Source organism: Watersipora subatra, chromosome 5 (assembly GCF_963576615.1).
Source record: "Watersipora subatra chromosome 5, tzWatSuba1.1, whole genome shotgun sequence".
Lineage (NCBI taxonomy): Eukaryota > Metazoa > Bryozoa > Gymnolaemata > Cheilostomatida > Watersiporidae > Watersipora > Watersipora subatra.
The window spans coordinates 14,459,040-14,473,770 of NC_088712.1; the positions used below are offsets into that span (position 1 = coordinate 14,459,040).

A 14,731-nucleotide genomic window follows, 5' to 3' on the forward strand; every position below is an offset into this window, starting at 1 on the left:
TGCGGTATGAACAACTCTAATTTGTTTAGACTAATACAGACCGGGCCGTGTTCAAATATTAAAAGTAGAGTACTGCACAGTAAAATTACAGTCAATAGTGGCACAAACTCTTCCAGAATTACTCGTAAACTCTGGCAAAACCTGTAGAAAACTGGATGGAAACTCACTAGCAGGTATCATTCTGGTCGTCTGTCCTGACAACCATCTATCGGTCAGAGTCATTATTCCTCGGACAGGTCCTCCATATCGAATCATTGACCAGACAGCTGAACAGCGGAACATTGTAAGTGAAGGTCTACAAAGTGGATCTGTTTGTAATTTTACAAACAAAGTCGAATTTCAAAGATGTAACCTTATCCAATGCAATCAGTATCTACTCAAGTATAATGAGTGACATACAGTACATACCTCCCAAACAGCTATAAAGTACATCATAATAGTTATGGGAACATGGAGAAATCTGTGATATCAAACACTACCTTCACCTCTTCTGATCTACAATGTAAATACAAATAAAATGCTAGTATTTATACCCAGGTGCTTATAATGATACAAAGGCTTGAAATACATGTAGGTACAACTAACTAGACATCTAAACAATAGTATTAATAAAGCTAAACATACAAGAGATGATGCGAGTCTATGTCAGCATAGAGCCCCCTTATTCCCATAAACTATTATAAAAGTATTTTCATAATAAGATTAGTGAAAATAACTTGAGTAAGATGTACACACATTTTATAACATCGAGGCATGACTTCGCGTCATCTTTGTTAGCACGCTGTATAAGGACTGCTGACTTTTCATAGTAGAGTTTAGGTGAATCTTGATATGGCTAGCTTAACCTGCTTTCACCATGACTATGGTATTTAAAGTGTGTTATGTATTACTACTATGTATTACTAACTGTTACAGCTATGTGTCACTTCATATACATGTTGTAAGCACATATTAGCAGAAGTGTTTAAACCATGTACTACATACATAAATCTAACATGGGACATTTAAAGGCTTTAAAATATATCAGATCAATTCATTACCGAACTGTAACAGAGACTTCACTTAATTTAGTAAAGATAGTAATAGATTGTTTGTTGGAATATAAAGAGGAATTTAGAGGCATATGAAATTGCTTCATTAGCACACAATAAATACTTTAAAAACAATAGAGAGTTTTACACAAGTGTAATATAGATACAAATACATAGACATGTTGAATGTAGATAGAAACAGATCATAAACAGGAAACGTATACTATAGATAAACAAGTCAAGCATTCTCATTGTAAAAAAAGACTAGAAAGACTTACATTTTATGGTAGAGCTTATAATAAAGCACATACCCTGCATTACTAATAGCCTATTCTAAGTTATGAGAAGCTAGGAACACCTATATTTGCAGCAACCCAACTGAATTAATGCATTTTACATGTGCTTATAAGCCAATGAAATCAAACGCTTGTTTATGACAAGCAAGTCATATTCGCTTCATCAATTTCAATACCAAAGAATGATCTATTGTTTAGAGCGAGTTGTCATAGAGTTGCCCACATGCGGCTCTTGCGACTACCTCTATACTAATCATAAGCTGTGTATCAACCTCAATTGGTTCACCTTACACCTATCATGGACAATGCATTGATTATCTTTATTATTGATATCTGCTGATCAAAAGCTGTGATAATCCTGTAAAAAACCTATATCCATCAAAAGCTGTAGAAAACCTCACTGGTCACTAAGTCTTTCATACCTTCCTGTTATTATTACCCCTGCAGGTATTACATGTGATTTTATATCTGTTCCTTTTTCAACTAGCTTTTACTTCCAACCATCTTTCTTTTGTCTTGCTGACTAAGAACCATATCAAAGTTTTTAAACTAATAAAGAGGTTTACTTATCATAATTGTTTAGCAAAAAGGGTTCTCAAGCACTATTAGCTGTCTTCTGTATATGAAGATGACTTCCAGTAAATCACACTTTTTGGTTGACTTCAATTTCTGCTAAGAGAGTGCCAGATTACGATGAATATCTTTTATGCAACATGAATTTTTGAACCTCAGTTGAAGCCTGATAAATAATATGAACCCCTTTTTAGCTTGTGAATAAATGGTCTGTTTGGGTAGTCTGGTGTCCTCCATTCTGAAACCATAGATTCTTTCAGATCAGAGTTTGATACATTTGAGGTAGGTTAACTTGACTAGAATATTCTCATTTGTGATGAAATCTTACCACTTCACATTTAGAATTTGACAAAAATGTTTCAGTGTATAGGTGTTGAATTTGTGAGCAGCTAACTTTGTATACTCACTCAAAAACAACTATGAAAATTTATTGCAATTGTAATGCATTTTGCATCTAGACATCAATGAGTAGGCCTACTTAATGTGTTATATAATGTGAGCTGCAATGCAGGAATGCAATGCAATTATACTGAATAGCTGTTACTTGCCTACTATTGCTACCACACTGCTAATAAAACTAGCCATCCAGGCAACAGCTGGCTGCAACCACAGTTAGTTTTACATCCAGGCATCAGTGAGTTTTCATCACTGCGCAGATAGAATTTTTCCCTAAAAGGTCATGACCCTGTGCTATACACTGATCAGTTTTAGCCTGTTCACTTATGCTATGTTCAATGTTAAAGTAGTTCTCTAGCTGCTGCCAACTGCTATGCAAATGAAATTGGCAACACTCAACTTGACCTTTGTGTCCTCACAATAGACTTTTTAAAATAGTAATCGGTTGTTTGGAGTGTGCTCCCCTAAAGAAATGTAGGATGAGGCTAAGTTGTTGGAAAAAGCTACCGGTGGTGACAAAAAAGACATATGATGTTAAATGAATCTTTAGTCTGTTCACTTATGATATGTCCACTGTTATATATGACTGTGACATATGATGTTTAATGTCTCTTTTTAGTCAAATCAATAATAGGTTCTCAGTTTTTAATAACTATAATTTATCCGAAAGTGTCGCAAAAAGATTTAATTGCAAACAATGTCAACAATTGCCCAATTTAAAGGCTCAGCAATAAGAGGCAAAAATGTACACAACCATAGAAAAGTTTGTAGAGTTTGGCAAAACATGGACACTCCTGACTGTAGAGACATCACAACTATATAACTTTTTATGCGCATTTCTGTCAAGTGCACCGCCTATAGTACCTAGTAGCGCAGATTTAAGCTGCAATAAAATGCATTTTTTATTTAGTAACAAACTATTTACCAGTTCTGTTGTTGCCTATTTTACACTCATGTTACACTCCCACACTATGGATGACATTTGTTGTTTGGAAAGGTTTTATCGACTATCATTGGAGTTGTCCCACCGATAGCAATAGCTATCAAATTATCAAGGAGCAGACAGAGTTCACCGATAGTTATCGCCAGGCATGGCAGCTGGTAAAACTATCGTATTATCGAGAAGGTAGCTCCAAATTCCCAAGACTGTTAACGCCATATTTTTGTACAGATGGCTACACGTGCCTGAAAAGATCGAAAATTGTGGGAAGGGATGGAAAAAGGAAAAGATACAGAAGAAAAGCTGCAAAAAAAACAACAAACACTGTCTGTAAAACTATTGGGTTAAGTTATTTTTTATTAATCGATAACGATATAACTCGGAGTTTCAATGTTCTGATAGTCAGTAGTTGTCTTCTCGATTTATATCGAGAAGACAACTGCCAATTATCGCAATTGACTATCGAGCTATCATGCAACCCTATCCCGCACCCTGAAACTTACTGTGTAAATCGTTAGCTCATTGATTGCTTTGAGAAGACGCTGAAGCATTCATGCATTACATTTCTTGAGGCTTATTTACACAGCATAATTTTTAGTACTAGTTGCATAGACAAGCATCAAACGGCTTTGAAGCGCATGTGAACACAACTTCTAAAAAACTATTTATTTTTAGCTTACTTTTACTCGTTTGAAACAGTTCTTGGAGCTATCTGACCTGTTAAATAAAGTCTGCTGATCTTTTGCTAATTATTAAATAGCATTATGATAACTGTCTTGTGTTAATTGTCTGCTCATGTTTTTGATCAGTTTGCTTACCCTACAGGATGAATTTATTCGCGGAGTTATATTTCGCGAAAATTGTCTTTTCATGCATATTCGCGGATGAATTTATTCGCGGCTGAAAACTGCCGCTCTCTAGGAAAAGTTAACTCTATTGCGGCTAGAAATTGTTATTACTACGCATGCGCATACCGCGTGTTCCGGTTTATATTTAGCTTACGACTGCGAGGCGATCATGCTATCTACGGAAAACAATTTTTGCTGCGTCCAGAGGTTTTCACGAATATTCATCGCTTTGGAGGCCTTTGATAAGCCAACAACTTGCGGTAAGTAATGAGTTTTTACATTTACTAAATTAGTTGAATTTTACTTTGGTTCTTCGGTAAAACGCAATACTACCGTATTTTTTCCATCCCTACTGCTTCATTATTTGTTTTAGTGTGAGAGAGAGATTTTTTATTATACACCGAAGAACAATGATTGCAAGGGTGGTAGATGTCATTCTTAGAAGAGCACCAATCATTCAGGGAGGTCTGGAAATTGAGGTTGAAGTGACCGCAGCTACTTACGAGAAGAATATATGTTTTTAAAAAGGAATAAAAACGCTTTTACGAGCACAAATCTTTGGCCAACCGGCAGAACTTTGCAATAGTAAGCCACGAGGAGAGTTCTGATGATAACTTCTTTACCAGCCATGTAGTAGCGAGAGAATCGCATTCAACACCTACCCAAGACAGTGACAGATCTGCTATTAGTAAAATAACTAGTCAGAAAGCACCATTACACACTATTATTCACATATCAAGAGTACCAGTTTAATTTTATTGCTAGACAAGCGCCATATGGACTAAACTGTTTATATTTACTCCATTCATCGTTTGTAAACTTTTATTTGTATTTGAAATATTTTATTTGTACACTCAAGTTTGTAATAAATTATAATATATCTATACATGAAATAAAATATATAATTTAATCATGTTTGCTACAGCGATATCAAGGAGTTGTTGTCGATGAAGAGGTCTAGGTTGACTGGTTGCCTCTCTGCCAATATTCCTGTCTTGATGAATATTACTACTTGTCTCTAGTTTTCGTAATCGGAGTAGGTTGTTTCATTCTCAATCTGCAGTAAACACAAAAAAGAAAAAATATTAGCGAGTGTTGAGGAAGTACAAAAACAATAGCCTAAGTATTTGATGAAAGCGATCAGTTTTTAAACAAAATTATTAACTAATGCAGTTGATTATGGAAAAACGTATCTGCACTGCAAATCAAATACATACCATAATGTCCAGATCAGAATCATGATCGTCCTTGACTTCGGTATTAGAGATTGATGAAGTTGATTCTAATGTAGAAAGACTAGGAAGGCTTTTTTGCTATGCTGAAGCCATGCCGAATAACTTGTAAAAACTTTGAATAATTTTGTAAAGTTTGACGCAATGACAATAAAGCTCGAAGCCTGGCGATGATTTTAAAGAAGTTTTGGAACTCGGCTACGTTTAGTACTTCTGCCTCGCGGCTATTTTTGCGATGACGCCATTTTGCATATCTTGTGACAACCTCGAATAATTTTGTAAATAAATGTGATACATTGCCAATGGTGTTAGCTCAAAGCTCAGACAATGATTTTAAAAAGGTTTTGGAACTCAATTACGTTTAGTATTTACATTAAAGACTAGGCTAGCGACTAGTTTTCAATTTGACGCAGTAGTTATTCTCTCTTGTGATTAAAAATGGAACTAATTATTCACTGAATTTAATAATTCGCGGGATTGACTGTTCGCGAAATCGCGAATTTTTATGACCAACGAATATTTTCATCCTGTAGGGTATATGATTGATAGTTAGGCAATGGTTAACATAGTCTAAATTTTTTTATTCATCCTGTTTAGTTAATGCAGAAACAATTTACAGCTTGTGGATAGTTTCTGCAACTAAGTGCATAACCAGTTGTCTATCTGCTTGATTGAGTTGCACGAGGACCATTTGAACTCTAACTCTCAAACTTTAACCACTTGCTCTTTCAGTGAGTTTTCTCAAAATCTCCATTGTAAAAATTTCAAATCGTTTCTTTCAAATTGCCCAATGCGATTGTACGCAATAAAAAGTAGCGCTTATTGGCAGTATGCAGGGCATGCAAGTCATTGACCTTGATCAGGATCTTTTGTATTAGCTATAAGCTAGCTAATGGTTGAAGTGCTGTTGACAGGTGATCTTTGTGGTCAACAAATAAAAAAAAATGAAGCAGCATTTTACACTGCTGTGCTCTCTTATACATACAGAAATACCTTGCGATAGCATCTTAATTCTATCCGGCACCAAGCTCATATGTCATTCAACTCACATCCCAAATCAATTTTCCCTATATAAAAGTTAGTCATTTTATTCAGTGTTTTTAATTCATTTTAGATCTGAAAAAAACCAGAGTGTTGCTGTTTTGGTAAGCAGCTTTTCACCTAACAGCCACATTAGGAATCGTATCAGAGGCCCATGTTTGAAACCTCTCACCTATCTCGAGGCAACATGCTGCTCGGAAAGTTGTTTGTATCTTAACTTATTTGTACGTTGAGACACTCGCATCTCAACATATTACTGTCTTACAAAACATTTGTAGAAATAACGGTTGCTCATGCTGCACATATAAATTCAATTCATAAATTGAGACATGAACATTTAGTGCTCGTGATTTGCAGTTGCGCTCTCTTGCTAGGTAATTTGTTTCTATTCATGATAGTTCCATTGAGCTTGGTGCAAGTTTAGTGAATAAAAGACTAAAATGCTATTAAAATTGGTTCTACTCTATTTTGATGAGAAAACCAAACAACATCCACAAGCAAATTTATAACTTAATGGCTTGACTGAAATTTGAAACAAAAGAGTAGTTTTTTCTATTTTTAGCTGTGCAATCGGAACTGCTTAAACAAAAATGAAAACGACTTAAGCATGGACAGTATTTCAAATGGAACAGGTTTTGTTGCACTTTCTTGCAAATCATTCGCAAATGCCATTTCCAAATTTTGCAAACATAAAACATTCAGAAAAAATCTGACTTGTCTTGTGGATTTTTGCTGTATGTAAAAAAAGATAATGGCATTAAAACAATAGAAGGAAAGAAACTAAAAATCAAATAAAGTGAAAAATGCAGCTAAAGACAATAATCCTTAATGTGACCTTTTTATGGCCATTTTTTTGGTTTTCTTAGAAGTTGTAAAAGAGAGAGAGAGAGGAAGGGAGAAAGAGTGAAAGAAAGAGCACCTTTTTAATTTGGTGAAGAACTGCTAACATCTTTATTCTCTGTCCTCACTCGGTACAATTGTTGATTTATTACTGCAATTCTATCTAGACATGTACAGCCTAGTCTTGCACTGATACTAAACTAATACTATAACTACAGCTCAACTCATGCACAAAGACAAAGCATGAAGGAGACTAACACAGATTAAAATGTTTCACTTGAGTGAAGTTGTATTAGAAAAAATAAAAATGTGGGTGATGTTTTTTGTAGCTACAGTTGTAGAGGAAGAGGTTATGACAAGTTCAGTGCATAGTTTTAAGCATGGCAACATTTGAACTGTAACCAAGTTTTACCAATTTTAATCTTAAAACAGTCTGGCAGTCAGATCACCTTAAACATCGACAAAATTTGCAAATGATAGAAAAATACTGATTTTTTTCTGATAAACTCTATAAAATATTTTTCAGTTTTTCTTTAATTACGTAAACAGCAGTGCACTGCAGACAAGACTGCTCAAAGACTGAGCAAAGATCTGAATGCACTATGGTTGTAATGTGTTAATGTGCACTCCAAGATATAGAAATAATACTACAAAACTATGAAACAACAAAGTTCATCAACCAAGTTAACGAATGGAGCTAATGATTGTGCTTGTGTGCGTAGATGAAAGTAGGATTGACGGCAAGGAGCCAAAGTAAAGTTGATTAGACTTGTGCATCATTCTCTGTAGCATCGCCACCATCACGAGGGTTTTGCCTAAAAAATAATTGTTGGTGAGTTTTCACTGGTTCTAAAAGCAAGCATATTTTTAATAAAATTATGATAGCATTTCGAAAGCAGAAAAGGTTTAAAACTGGTATAAACATGATCATCACTCACTGTCTGTTTCTAATTTATAACTCGTCATCTTCCTCCTCCTCGTCATCGGCCTCGTAGCCGTCGTCACTGTTGTCATCTTCCTCCTCCTCATCAGTCTCATCGTCTTTAGATATTTAGCTAAAATATAAGTACTGGTGAGTTGTCTGTAGTTCTAAACACCAACTTGGTTTCAATAAAATCATGAGAACGTACTGATAGAAGAGAATGTTGAAACTGGTGCAAGTATGATTATATCTACTTACTCTCCGTTTCTATTTGGTCGATTTTCACGAACTTCATTGTCAATGTAATGGTGATCATCTATGTCTAGGCCTTCTTCTTGTATACCAAAACCAATGTTTTCTGCTTGGTTAGGTTGTGCTCCAGCATTGGCATTATACTCTTCTGCCCCAATACTGCCAACGCTCCTGTTAAATTAAAATATTGCAAACCTTTATCTTCCAGCAGTTTAACACAGTTTATCTTCTAAGCCCAGCTCTAGGATACAAACAAACAAACATGTTTTCATATTCTGGGCTAAGCACTCTACCAACTGCCCCGCTCCATTAGCTCATTCAGGAAAAATATACATATGACTATTGCATAGGATGAGTTCTTACAGCGTATGGAACCATCACCATACTTTTACAAAAATGTGGCCACAAGTACTGAAATTTTTAGAAGTTTTGGCCGAAAACCTCAAAACATATGAAAAACACGATAATATTTAGCCGAAGTTCAAAAAATTTCAAAAGCAAAGAAGCTGCAAAGAAAAACATTTTAATTGGCTAAAACAAATTATTATCGAGCTCAAGTTTAATAAGATTTGAGATTGGTTTAGTCCGATACACATTTACCGACACACAAACAATACCAACCCAATTCAACATAGTAAATACAATGCAACTGACTAGATTGCACTGAAGAAGGTACTCCTTTCCAATCAATTGCGTTATATTTACCATGTTGAAATGCAAGGGTTTTTTTCTTGTAAGTTTTTATATGCGTAACGGGCTATACAATTACACAAATAGGCTGAATCGCACTTACTAACCATTTGTTTCTGCTAATTACAAACGCTTCCTGGACGAATTTGGTGTTCACTCCGTGATATAAGAATAACATAATGAAACTATGGAATAACAAAGCTCATCATTCTAGTGAGTATATGAATCTAACTATTGTGCTTACGTGCATGAAAGAATAAAGAAGGATTTTTTTTTCAACCATCATATTTGTAGTATATGTTAATGTGCACTTCAAGATATAGAAAATATACTACAAAACTATGAAACAACAAAGTTCATCAACCAAGTTAACGAATGGAGCTAATGATTGCATTTGTGTGCGTAGAGGAAAGTACGATTGATGGCAGAGAGCCAAATAAAAGTCAGCTAGACTTGTGCAGCATCCTCAATAACATCGCCACCATGAGGGTTTTGCCTAAAAATATTGTTGGTGAGTTGTCACTGGTTCGAATAGCTAGCATATTGTTAATAAAATCATGATAGCATTCCGAAAGCAAAAAAGGTTTAAAACTGGTATAGACATGATCATCACTCACTTTCCGTTTCTAATTTCTAACTCGTCATCTTCCTCCTCTTCATCATCGGCCTCATAGCCGTCGTCACTGTTGTCATCTTCCTTTTCATGGTCGGCATTGTAGCCATTGTCACTGTCATCATCTTCCTCCTCATTGTCGGCCTAATAGCCATCGTCCTCCTCATCATAATAAACAATCTGCCTAAAACAGAAGAACTTGTGAGTCGTCTCTCGTTCTAATAACTAGCATGGCTTTATTAAAATCATAATAACATATTGATAAAAAGGAATGTTATAACTGGTGTAATAATGATTACATCTAATTCACACTCTGATTCTAATTGGTCGATTTCCATGAACACCAAAACCATTTACTAGAATAGCTTCACGCGCACCATCATTCACAATGTTAACTGCTTGGTTAGTTTGTGCTCCAGCAATGGCGTTAAACGCTTCTGCACCAACATTTTCAACTATCTTGCATAATTAAAATATTGCAAACATTTTTCCTTCAGCAGTTTAACACATTTTATTTTCTAAGCTCAGCTTCAAGACTCGCTAGAAGACATAGCAATAGAAAGCTTGCAAATAGAAAGCAATAGAAATGTTAAATTAATTTTCACAGAGTAATTTACCACTTTTAACCGTGAACTTTTTAATGTTTACCTTTTCATATTAATCATCAAGCAAACATCCATAGCTGAACAAAAAAGATTAAGTCATTTAGGTTTTAGCTAATTGCTAAAACAAACAGACTATACCACAACTGGTGTTTTGCATCAAAAAGACACTTTGATTCCTATACCAAAAGTTTTTTAGTAGTTTGTTAAGAATTATTTATTTAATGATTAGATTATTGATTTTGTTGTTAGTATTGATGTGTTGTTAATTTTTTCAAACCACTAGTGTTCAATGAAAAATTCAAATGACAAGCGGCTGTTGAAGCCTGTAAAAAATATTCATGGCTATAGGAAGTGAGGGAAAACCATGATTGCTTATGTCCTCATAGGACAATGTACTTAGAGAGAGTGTAAAATTCCTAATGTAAGGTTTCTCTTTTCTACTCTAATATATTAATATAACAAACTAGTTCTACCTCCTTTATTGGATCATATACAAGTTTCCAGATAAGATTTGGACGGATAAAATAATCTGATCAGACAAAAATAATTACAAAGATCCGTGTTGTCACTAACAAAAATAATTAAGCCAACTCGCTGCTACAATCACTCACTTTGAGACCTCTGTTACTCACCACCTTTTTACAAACTTTATAAATTTCAATTTTCAAAAGAAGTGGTCAGTACAATGGTTAATAAGCATTATTGGTTTGTAAAGTATTGCATCAATTTTGCTTGTTAATTGGGTCCCCAGAAAAAAAGAAAAGCCTTAAAATAAAGATTAATAAATTGATTGCTCATAACTTCCTTTTCATTACTTGTAACCATTTGCTTTTTTTCTGATGTCCATTAGACGATTTTGAGGAACCAGGGTTTTTTAGAAACATTCTTGTCAAAACATTGAGAAATCTCTTTCCACCAAAGTGTGTGTGTTTTAATTCATCAATTATAGAAATATAACATTTGGTAAAAAATAAAGATATGGTTATAATATTGATTTGGTTAAAACAAAATAACGAAGCTTAGTTCCTACTTGTTAAGGTATGATGAGGGCCACATGCGCAGTAGCACTGCAGCTAGTCGAGGCGCCGAGCCCACAGGAATTGGCACACTTAAACAGCAGGTTTTGTCTCTATAGGAATCTAAGTTTAACAGATGGCTTTTTATTTAAATCTAAAACTAATAAGTGCAGAAGTTTTGCATAAGTCTATTGGTACTCGGTATTCGATTGTTTTTTACCCTGAAACAGTATAAAATAATGGTAAAGGGAGATTGTTTTCTAAAAGTCTGGTGTTATAGTGTGAATCATTTTTGGTTTCCTCATTTGAATAAAAATGTGAATGAGCTAGCAAAAATATTTTATACTGAAGAAATTGATTAGCAGGCAACACAGACAGCTGAACAAACAGGGAACAAGATGAAAGTATTGGTGTTTTATTTAATACTATGCGCATTAGACGCTTTTGTGAGATTAGCATTTATTTAAATTACAAAATGGAGCATTTCCCCAGCACTCAAGACAGTAACTAATTATTGAGTTAATAAACTCATAAACTCTCTCATAATAAAAGTATGAGCGATTTATGAATTTTACATATTTTATTCATTTTGTTTAATTATTAATACATATTTTGTACTTCACAAAGTACTGAAGCATTAAAACCGAACCAAGAAATAGTGAGGACTTACTGTAGCACAAAATAGACACATGCCATCATTATATATTAAATGATCAAGTGAAATACTGATGAGTTGTCACAAATGAGTTGTTCTAATAACCAGCATGGTTCCAATAAAATCATGATAGCATTCCGAAAGCAGAAAAGGTTTAAAACGGGTATAAACATGATCATAACTCACTGTCCGTCTCTAATTTTTAACTCGTCATCTTTCTCCTCCTCATCAGTCTCATAGCCATTGTCACTGTCGTCATCTTCCTCGTCACTGTCATCATCTTCCTCCTCATCGTCGGCATCATAGCCGTTGTAATAATAATTATTCTGCCTAAAATAGAAGTACTTGTGAATTGTCTCTAGTTCTAATAACTAGCATGGCTTCATTAAAATTATGATAACATATTGAGAAAAAGGAATGTTATAACTGGTGTAAATATGATTATATCTAATTCACACTCTGATTCTAATTGGTCGATTTCCATGAACACCCAAATCGTTTACTAGAATAGCTTCACACACACTATCATTCACAATGTTAACTGCTTGGTTAGTTTGTGCTCCAGCAGTGGAGTTAAACGCTTCTGCACCAACATTGTCAACTATCTTGCATAATTAAAATATTGCAAACATTTTTCCTTCAGCAGTTTAACACATTTTATTTTCTAAGCTCAGCTTCAAGACTCGCTAGAAAACATAGCAATGGAAAGCTTGAAAATATTAAGCAATAGAAATGTTAAATTAACTTTTACAGAATAATTTACCACTGTTTACCGTGACTTTTTTATTGTTTACCTTTTCATATTAATTATCGAGCAAACATCCATAACTGAACAACAAAGAGTAAGTCATTTAGATTTTAACTAATTGCCAAAACAAACCATGACAGATTTTACCACAACTGGTTTTTTGCATCAAAAAGAAAAGTTGATTCCTATACCAAAAGTTTTTTAGTAGTTGGTTAAAAATTATTTATTTAATGATTGGATTATTGATTTTGTTGTTATTATTGATGTGTTGTTAATTTTTTCAAATCACTAGTATTCAATGAAAATTCAAATGACAAGCCGCTGTTGAAGCCTGTCAAAAATATTCATGGCTATAGGAGGCGAGGGAAACCATGATTGCTTATGTCCTCATACGACATTGTACTTAGAGTGTAAACTTCCTAATGTAAGGTTTCTCTCTTCTACTCTAATACATTAATATAACAAACTAGTCGTACCTCCTTTATTGGATCATATACCGGATTCCAGATAAAATTTGGACGAATAGAATGATCTGATCAGACAAAAAGAATTACAAAGATCCGTGATGTCACTAACAAAAATAATTAAGCTAACTCGCTGCTACAATCAATCACTTTGAGACCTCTGTTACTCACCACCCTTTTAAAAACTTTATAAACTTCAATTTTTAAAAGAACTGGTCGGTACAATGGTTAATAAGCAATACTGGTTTGTAAAGTATTGCATCAATTTTGCTTGTTAATTGGGTCCCCAGAAAAAAAGAAAAGCCTTAAAATAAAGATTAATAAATTGATTGCTCATAACTTCTTTTTCATTAATTGTAACCATTTGCTTTTTTTCTGATGTCCATTAGACGATTTTGAGGAACCAGGGCTTTTTAGAAACATTCTTGTCAAAACAACACTACCGCAACAACACTCGCTGAGAAATCTCTTTCCACCAAAGTGTGTGTGTTTTAATTCATCAATTAGCAGAAATATAACATTTGGTAAAAAATAAAGATATGGTTATAATATTGATTTGGTTAAACAAAATAACGAAGCTTAGTTCCTACTTGTTAAGGTATGATGAGGGCCACATGCGCAGTAGCACTGCAGCTAGTCAAAGCGCCGAGCCCACAGGAATTGGCAAACTTAAACAGCAGGTCTTGTCTTTAGGATTCTAGGTTTAACAAATGGCTTTTTATCTTAAATCTAAAACTAGTAAATGCAGAAGTTTTGCATAAGTCTATTGGTACTCTGTATTTGATTGTTTTTTAACCTGAAACAGTATAAAATAATGGTAAAGGGAGATTGTTTTCTAAAAGTCTGGTGTTATAGTGTGAATCATTTTTGGTTTCCTCATTTGAATAAAAAAATGAATGAGCTAACAAGAGAATTTTATACTGATGAAATTGATTAGCAGGCAACACAGACAGCTGAACAAACAGGGAACAAGATGAAGTTAGTGGTGTTTTATTTAATACTATGCGCATTGACGCTTTTGTGATATTAGCATTTTATTAAATTACAAAGTGGAACATTTCCCCGGACTCAAGACAGTAACTAATTGTTGAGTTAATAAACTCATAAACTCTCTCATAACAAAAGTATGAGCGATTTATGAATTTTACATATTTTATTTATTTTGTTTAATTATTAATACATATTTTGTACTTCACAAAGTACTGAAGCATTAAAACCAAACCAAGAAATAGTGAGGACTTACTGTAGCACAAAATAGACACATGCCATATTATATATTAAATGAACAAGTGAAATACTGATGAGTTGTCACGAATGAATTGTTCTAATAACCAGCATGGTTCCAATAAAATCATGATAGCATTCCGAAAGCAGAAAAGGTTTAAAACTAGTATAAACATGATCATAACTCACTGTCCGTCTCTAATTTTTAACTCGTCATCTTCCTCTTCCTCATCGGTCTCATAGACGTCGTCACTGTCGTCATCTTCCTCGTCACTGTCATCATCTTCCTCCTCATCGTCGGCATCATAGCCGTTGTAATAATAATTAATCTGCCTAAAATAGAAG

The 14,731-nt window shown here is 34.2% G+C and overlaps 1 protein-coding gene and 1 long non-coding RNA gene across 2 annotated transcripts in view; both read right to left on the minus strand.

Moving 5' to 3' along the window:
* The window catches only part of LOC137396510 (uncharacterized), a 39,136-nt gene extending 38,849 nt beyond the window's left edge, over positions 1 to 287 (minus strand). The window contains exon 1 of the mRNA XM_068082815.1: positions 168 to 287. The gene's annotated coding sequence lies outside the window, so the exon portion shown is untranslated. The remainder of the gene's footprint in view (positions 1 to 167) is intronic.
* A 7,528-nt stretch (positions 288 to 7,815) lies between these two features.
* On the minus strand, positions 7,816 to 9,759 carry LOC137396513 (uncharacterized). Its single transcript, XR_010978565.1, has 4 exons — positions 9,679 to 9,759; positions 8,378 to 8,542; positions 8,136 to 8,252; positions 7,816 to 8,012 (listed from the first exon to the last, which is right to left on the minus strand). It is a non-coding gene; the product is annotated as an uncharacterized lncRNA (long non-coding RNA).
* Positions 9,760 to 14,731: the final 4,972 nt, after the last annotated feature.